This window comes from Notechis scutatus, chromosome 10 (assembly GCF_049901735.1).
Source record: "Notechis scutatus isolate UNSWTSFEM ecotype Mainland chromosome 10, rNotScu1.2, whole genome shotgun sequence".
Lineage (NCBI taxonomy): Eukaryota > Metazoa > Chordata > Lepidosauria > Squamata > Elapidae > Notechis > Notechis scutatus.
Window position 1 is genome coordinate 9,242,759 of NC_142018.1, and position 8,962 is coordinate 9,251,720.

At 42.0% G+C, this 8,962-nt stretch overlaps 1 long non-coding RNA gene across 1 annotated transcript in view; it reads right to left on the reverse strand.

Annotated features, from left to right (window-relative positions):
• Window positions 1-6,620, reverse strand: part of LOC148129747 (uncharacterized) — a 280,407-nt gene extending 273,787 nt beyond the window's left edge. Inside the window, exon 1 of the long non-coding RNA XR_015750718.1 lies at window positions 6,565-6,620. This is a non-coding gene — a long non-coding RNA (uncharacterized LOC148129747). The remainder of the gene's footprint in view (window positions 1-6,564) is intronic.
• Between the last annotated feature and the right edge of the window lie 2,342 nt (window positions 6,621-8,962).

Here is an 8,962-nt window from a genome sequence, read left to right on the forward strand (position 1 = left end):
GGACTTTTTCTTTTGTCCTTCTAAATTTCTTTACACTTGGAAATACAACCTTTTGCTGATGGCACATATGAGCTAGGAAGAGATAAATAAATAAAATGAAAATTCTGGAAGATTCTCATAGATGTATTGTATTTATTTAGTGATAAGGTTTCTCAGAATATGGTTGCATGTTCTATCTTTTATTGGCCAATACATTGACTGGACAAGTCATCAGCTTACTGGCTTCCCATTGCCATCTTGATTTACATTTGTCTCTTCACCTTCTTGATATGTGGGAAGCAGAGATATCTCTGTATGGGTATCAGGTACAAAAAGAGATTCTTGTCCATTTTGTATGTGCATGAAAGGATCCTTGGAGCTCTCTGAACTTCATTGTTTGTTTGCAGATGTTTCATTGTCCAAGCTTGGTAACATCCATAGTAACATCAAATCTCAGAGAGCACCAAGGACCCCTCATTTCAACCCTGAGTGTCAGATCTGTGTATCTGCCATTCTTCAATGGAAGAAAGTCGGGGGAGGGTTGGATTTGATACATTTAATTATTTTCCTCTCCGTGTATCCTAAATATCCTATTTCTTACATTGGCTTTGTATAACCTTTTACATGATTTATAACCGCTGCCTGGCACCCCAGATGCCTGGAAAAATCCCACCTCTTTGTGGGATTTAAAAGGAGAAGGGGCCATGTGGATTGCAGTGCCGGAAGATAACTCCTGGGAACCTTTCCTTATCTGCTTTCTCAGAGATAGTGGGATAATAACATGTTCACACCTGTGAATTGGTGGAAGCCACATAGGACTGCGGGGAGGGGTTCTAATTCCCTTTGTCTTAGTTGCATGCCATGAGGGACCCCAGATCCTGCTTTGAATTTTGACCTGCTCTACCCCTCTTCAATAAAAAGATTCCTTTTGAAATACAAAATTTTCAAGAGTTCATTCTTATATTTTGAAGGGTGTGGGGGGAGAGGCTGGTCCTTACAAATGTATCTCCTTTATTGTATGTGCCTGTCAGGTACAAGGAATCAGGACTATCCATTAGGTTGCAGCATAGATTTATTTAAGTCTATATAGAAGAACAGAACAGAACAGAAAAGCAGAATTGGAAGGGTCCTTGGAGGTGTTCTAGAAGATCCAACCCCCCTGCTCAAGCAGGTGACCCTATACCATTCCAGACAAATGGCTATTCGGCATTTTCTTTAAAGCCTCCAGTGATAAGAGCACCCACAACCTCTGAAAGCAGAAGTTTAGTTTGGTAGAAGAATCTAATCAACTAAAGTCCAACACTAAATTGGAGCCACATAAGGTCAAGAGGATTCAGGAAGAATTGGGCTTGGACCACTTATGGAAACGCAATGACTCTAAACTGATGCTGTGCTTCACTCTGCCTGCTCTTCTCCTACAGTGCACACACACCCAGCATTTCTTCCCAAGGGTATATTCCTGGTCTTGCTTGCTTGCTTGTTAATTTATTCATGAATTTTGCATAGCCACACAAGAATTTTGCATAGCCGCACAAAAAGTGACTCTGGGCAGGATTCAATTACCTAATGAAATGACAAGTGTAAAAACTAAAGTATATCAAATATAAACTCCATGTTGAAAGAAAAATATGATAAAAATGAATATACAACCTCCCCCTTAAAGATTACAGACCCCAAATATAGGAGAGGATTCATCTCCTTGTCTTGATCTGACAACCTTCATTCTGCAATCCTAACAGGGTCCAAAAGTCTAAAAGAGTCCAAAATCTCACAAAGGTACCAAAAGTACAAAAAAGTACAAAACTTTGTTTCATTTGGGTGAAAGATTTCTCCATGCAATGAGGGAGCAATTGAAACCATTAAACACATTTTATTATGTTGTTCGCTTTATACTACTACACAGCCATTTTAAGTAAATTTCTTGGTCTTTCTGATTAATTTTACTTCTAATTTTTACTTTCAGATATCCATAACACTGTTACTCCAAATGCAACTAAGTTCTATTGCAGTATGTCCAAAAGGCATGGCCAACTGATCGATGTGCCCAATTAGTTTTGTGAATTGTTCTTTTTATGTACTGCATATGTAATTTGTTTTACAGCTCTTTGACTGCAGTAAGGAAGTATCATTTTGTTTTCCAGGGATGCACAGTAATTTATCCCCTGCTTTAGTATAAGTTCATAGGTTTTTTTTAAAAAAAAATTCCCAGGCTAGGTCTAGGAGAGAATGATGGACATAAAGGCATCCAGCTGTCCTTCATGCCCAAGAGGTGGCTAACTAAATCAAATCTTTATTACAGTCATGGATCAGCTTAAAAGAGAGGACAACAATTTGGGTCTCCCTGTTCCAACTCCAACACCTTAATCACTACACTTAAGTAGCTCAGAAAGAATTGTGCAATCAATAATTTTCCCTGTTACATGGATGAAGAAAGGGGCTAGAAAGAGTATTAATGGTTTTGAACTTTGGTGTTGGAGAAGACTCCGAAGAACACCATGGATACAGTGGTGGGGTTCAAAAAATTTTTTTACTACCAGTTCTGGTGGATGTGGCTTGGTGGGTATGGCAGGGAAATGTTACTGCAAAATCCTATTCCCTCCCCACCCCACTAACCTGCTTTGCAGCTCTGTTCTCCTGTGCAGGGCAGCAAAAGAAGACCCAACCGATCAGCTGGGACTCAATGGGAGGTGGAGAATAGATGGGGGTGGGGCCAGTCAGAGGTGGGATTTGCCAGTTCTCCAAACTACTCCAAATTTGCACTACAGGTTCTCCAGAACTGGTCAGTACCAGTTGAACACCACCTCTGCATGGATAACCATGAAAATAAAGCCATGGGACTACAGAACACATCAATCTAATGTTCTCCCTTAAGGCACAAATCATGAGGCTCAAATTATTTTCTTTTGGACACAATATGCAAAGAGCCAGCTCCCTTGAGAAATCCATTATGGTGGAAGAAAAAATAAAACAAAGACAGCAAATGGACACAATCCCATTTGAAATGGTTGCACACCATCAGAAGACCTGATAAGCCAGGCTGAAATCCAATCATCCTGGAGAAGATCTAGTCACTAAGACACCCATTTGATAGCACATAATGCTACCAGACCAGTTTAGTCTAGTGTTGGTCTAGAAACCAGGAGACGGTGAGTTCAGGCCCTACCTTAGCCATGAAATCTGGGTGACTCTCCTTCAGCCCAACCCTACAGGGTGATTGTTGTGGGGAAAATCAGAGGAGGAAGGAGTATTAGGTATGCTTGCCACTTTGAGTTATTTATAAAAATAATAAAATGATAAATATAATAAAAGGGAAAAATGTCTGTGGAACATTTAGAACTGCCGAGACTTCCCGGATAAGAAGCAAAACAATTTCCAAGAAAGACACCAAGAAAGCCCAGTTGCCTTTTGGAAAAAACACCTGTGAGGCAATAAATAAACATAAATATAAATATAGTCAGTCACACACAAAAATCTGCTTGCTAGCATAACAGGTCATCCATCTTTTCCCCCCAGGGCAGAAAGTGACAGACAACATTAAGGAGAGTGAAGTGGAATCAACCATTTTTGTTGTTTGTGGAACATACTGAAAATAACCTGCTAACCTTGTCAAAAATAGAAATACCACTGAACACCTGCTTTATCCTTCTATCTTTGTTTCCACACAGCAAAGGACATCAAATGCAAGGGTTATACACTCCCACCTGTTTCTTCTCTCTTGTGTGAGGTGCTTAAAAACTTGGCCTGACTCTTAGTGAATACAGCTTAATTCCATCTGCTGCACACTCTAATTCATGTAGCTATATGTGGATCTTTCCCTTTTGCTTCTGCTAGCACAGTTTTTTATATTTCTTGCTTTTGTTTTAAAAAGTTTTTGGTCACCACACTATAAAACATATGTTGAGACTCTAGAAAAAGTGCAGAGAAAAGCAACCAGGATGATTGGGGGACTGGAGGCTAAAACATATGATGAACGGTTGCAGGAACTGGGCTTGGCTAGTCTAGTAAAGTGAAGGACCAGGGGAGACATGATAGCAGTCTTCCAATATTTGAGGGGCTGCTACAGAGAGAAGGGAGCCAAGCTATTTTCCAATGCACCCAAAGGCCAGGCAAGGAATTATGACCAAGGAGAGATTCAACCTAGAAATAAGGAGAAATTTTCTGACAGTGAGAACAATCAACCAATGGAACAGCTTGCCCTCGGAAGTTGTGGGAGCATCATCACTTGAGACTTTCAAGAAGAGATTGGACTCGCATTTGTCAGAAATGGGGTAGGATCTCCTGCTTGGGTGGGGGGTTGGACTAGATGACCCACAAGATCCCTTCCAACTCTGTTATTCTGTAATTAGTTGCCTTTCTCCATTTCTTTGGCAACGGCCTGCAGAACATACCCACATGTGAAAAATAAACAGGTAAAAACACCAAGCTCTGGAGGAAAATTAGCCCAGGAAAGTTCCATCTTCAGCAAGAAACCAGATCTGTGAGCTGAACAGGTTTCTCACAGTCTTTTCTCCTCATGATGTTTTATGTATTTGCATGTCTATCCAACGGAGGAGGTGCCTCTTCCTGGAAAGGGAGCTAAGAGCTACTTTTTGTTGTTTTATATTCGGTGTAAGAGCACTGTGATGAAAACATAAATCTGTGGCATTAGAGAGTTGAGATGGATGCTATGCAGCGTATGTCGTGATTTTTTACATTTGTGGTGAAAGGAAGTGTCTGGTTTTGGAGACCACAGAGGTGGGTGGTCATTTTTAAAAGAAGAAAGAAGCAGCAAAATAGCAGTGGTGGAATTCAATTTTTTTTACTACCGGTTCTGTGGGCATGGCTTATTTGGTGGGCGTGGCTTGTGGTCATGTGACTGGGTGGGTGTGGCTAACTCAATGTCATTCACATCAAGGGGTGCTTCATCTGGCCCCTCCCCTCCCAGCCATTCCTTGTCACCCAGCCTCAACTTATCTATAGTTCTGTAAAAATGTTGTTCATCTTTTTTGACTTTATTATTTGCACTTTCATGGACCACTGAATGAATGGTCCATGTACTTTCATGGACCACTGAAAGGAGGAAATGGCTCACATGCTTTACTCAAGAGTGTGATAGGCAACAGGCTTTTAAGGGGCTGCCACAAAGAAAGGGGGACAATGTATTTTCCAAAGAAGCAGAATGTAAACAAGAAGCAGTGGATGGAAACTGAACAGAGAGAAGCAACCTAAAACTAAGGAGAAACTTCCTGTGAGTGAGAACAATTAACCAGTGGAACTGCCTGTCTCCAGAAGTTCTGGGGGCTCAATCACTGGAAGTTTTAAAGAAAAAACTGGACAACCATTTCTCAGAAATGGTATAGGGTTCACCCTAAGGTCCCTTCTAAGTGTTATTTTGTTATTCTGACACCTTTCCCAGGATCTCTACTCAGAGTTTGGCATCCTCAGTTTTCTTGCCTGAGCTGGGGGTTGGACTAGAAGACCTCCAAGGTCCCTTTCAACTCTTGTTAAACCCATGTGTATTTTGTGCTCTGGACTATTGATATTGAATGCATGTAAACCCTGAAAAATATGTGGTAGCCCTGGGCAAAAGAAAGGCAGAAAAATCACTCTAGGTGTAGGGACAGTGTAAAATATTAACACATGATAAATAATGGAACAATTAAAAATAATAGCACAGAGTTTTATCTCTCTCTCTTTTCCTTTTTTTCTTTCTGCTTTAGCTATGTACATAATTATATATTTTAAACATGCTCTTCCTATATATTCTCCCCTGCCCTTAACTGAAAATAGCTCAGATATTCTAGGATTCTTTCTTTCTTTCTTTCTTTCTTTCTTTCTTTCTTTCTTTCTTTCTTTCTTTCTTTCTTTCTTTCTTTCTCTCTCTCTCTCTCTCTCTCTCTCTCTCTCTCACACACACACACACACACACACAGAGAGAGAGAGAGAGAGAGAGAGAGAGAGAGAGAGAGAGCACTTAACAGACAAGCATTTTGGAAGCAGCTCCTTTAAATTTCTCCAAGGCTTGAGTGGATTCTTTTACGTTGCAAGAGTGCTCCAAGGCTCGATTCACCCCCACCCCCTCTGTCAGACCGCACTCTTTCTCACTCCCGACACTTTAACTCACACGGGGAAAGCGATACTTGCAGAGTCCATGCATTTCTTCCTTTTTCCCGGGGAGAAAGAGGACGTGGGGAACGGAAAGCTAGGAGAGCGATCGCAAGTGAGCGACTGGGTTGGCGGTGTGGCCAGCCAGGGATTGCCACCGGTTCGGCGACCCATGCCAAATAACTGCTACCGGTTTGCCCGTATAGGTGCGAACCAGTCGAATAGCACCTCTGCAAAATAGATAAGACAACATAAGACCAAAGGCAAGTGATAAGATAACCTTTATTGTTACTTTTTCCTATGAACACACTGGCGCACATTAAAAAATGAAATTCTGATGCCCGGTCTCAAAAGAATGTTGGGGTGTGGGGGTGGCTTGTATACCTTGTATTCAGCCGGTTCTGACCGGTTCTGGAGAACCAGCAGCGGAAATGTTGAGTTGTTTGGAGAACCGGCCAATCCCACCTCTGACTGGCCCCGCCAACCCCATCTCTGCTCTACCTCCCATTGAGTCCCAGCTGATTGGCTGGGTCTCCTTTGGTTGCCCTGCACAGGAGAACGGAGCTGGAAAGCAGGTTAGTGGGGTGGGGAGGGAATGGGATTTTGCAATATCTTTCCCCTGCCACGCCCACCAACCATGCCCACAGAACTGGTAGTAAAAAAAATTTTGAATCCCATCACTGGTGTAAACACATGCTACATACATACATACATACATACATACATACATACATACATACATACATACATACATGTTCTGTCCCACCTGTATCCACAGATGAAAACTTCAAGTTACAGAGTTCAAATACTTTACGTAAACAAAACCAGAGACAGAAGATTCAATTGCTCTGTTATCACAGTCCTTTGGCAATCCTCCTAGAATCTGTCCGGCAATTCTGTAAAGTTCGTAAATCACAACGCAGTAAATCAGACGCAAGTCTTTCCAAGGCAAGATTCACTTTGTTTCCAGCAAATATTACGAACTCGTACGCTCCCTTATATCCTCTAAGAGAGGGCGTGTCGATCTCATTAATTAATCCTTTGCTGGGGGTCTCTTTTCTAATTGAGATTGACGTCTCAATCTTCTCCTAGTTCTGGCATCCAGCCAGCATCCGGCAGTTTCATCACCACTTGAAGTCTCTGATACATTTTCCTGATTAACAGTTAACACCTGAGGTGTAATTAGGGAAGTAGATTCAGGGGAGAGAATGGACTCTGAATCCTCCAATAAATCAGGCTCATATCTCAAATCCAACTCCTCTCCCTCTACTTGACTCCCCTCTAAGTCACTTAATAATGCAGGCTCGAATCTCAGTGCCTGATCTTCTTCCTCGCTCGAACCCACATCTGCTGACTGATCAGGTTCAAGTCTCGGAGTCACAACACATACATACATACATACATGTATATATATATATGTGTGTGTGTGTGTGTGTGTGTGTGTGTATGTGTATATAGATAGATAGATAGACAGACAGACAGACAGACAGACAGACACACACACACACACACACACACACACACACAAGGTCTGTTCTGTTCATTGATGTGCCAGTACTGGAGACAGTCAAATGGATGAGGAACAACTGGAGAAAATACCAGAATTGCAATTTATGAACCGAGGTCAAAAGATGATGGGCAGGAGGGAAAAGAGGCTCATGCCAACTGTAATTGGAGCTCTTGCTGCGCTACCAAAGGATTCAGAAATATTTGGAAGTGTTAAACTGGACTTGATACCACAATTTTTGCAAAGGGCTACTTTCGTGACTGTGGTCCTCAGACACCAATGATTGGGATGAATCCCCAGTTCATTAGACTGTGATGTTCACTGGATTGAATAATAATAACAACTCTTACCGAGAGGAATCTTAGCCTGCCAATCGGTTGCTGCATTTTATAATTTGTGATGAGGAGGAGGTGGTGGAGGAGAAGATTGAGGGGATTATGATGTTGAGGAGGAGGAAGAGATGAGGAGGAGGAGGAGGAGGAGGAGGAGGAGGAGGAGGAGGAGATGAGATGATATATAATAGAAGGGGAAGATGATATGATGAGAAAGAGGAGGAGGAGGAGGAGGAGGAGGAGGAGGAGGAGGAGGAGGAGGAGGAGGAGGAGGAGGAGGAGGAGGAGGAGGAGGAGGAGGAGGAGGAGGAGGAGGAGGAGGAGGAGATTGAGGAGATGAGGAGGAGGAGGAGGGGATGATGATGATGGTGATGATGATGATGATAAGGAGAAGGAGAGGGTGAAGATGGTGGTGTTGATGATATGCCTTCATGTTGGCATTGACTCTTAGTAATCATATCGATTGATTTTCTCCAGGAGGATCCAGTCTGGCTCTTCAAGGTGGTGCATAGATATATATCACATTTCTTTTTAAAAAACAGCAACACTCCCATTACTTGAAAGAATGTGGTATATGGGAAAGACCTTGGGAGACAGGGCAAAGAGCCGCATCGAAAGGAATGGTTAGGTAAAAGGCATCATAGCCCATAGCAAGACTTTGGGCAGGGCAAGATGCCCAGGAAAGAACCTTCCTTAGTTTCTTGGTCTGTAAAAGAGAGAGTGGAAGAATTTTATTTTCAGACTTGCATGATTCTGTTAATGTAGGTTTACCATAAAGTAGAATTAGTTCATCTGGTCATGTTTCTTGTCTGGTCTGCATGGTAAGGCTGACAGATACGTATACAAAAGTGCTTTTCCTTGTACTGGTTCTTTTGATCAAACAGCTTTGGTAGTTTGAAATTCTGCAAAAAAAGACCTGCTGAATCTGTTTCCCGGGACCAATCCTATCCCTTTCTAGAGAAGACGTTCAACAATTCCTCATTTAAGAAAGTTTCTTTTCTGAGAAACCAGAAACACTTTCTTGGGTTCAGGCAATCTAAATGTGCCATCTTGTGGCAGA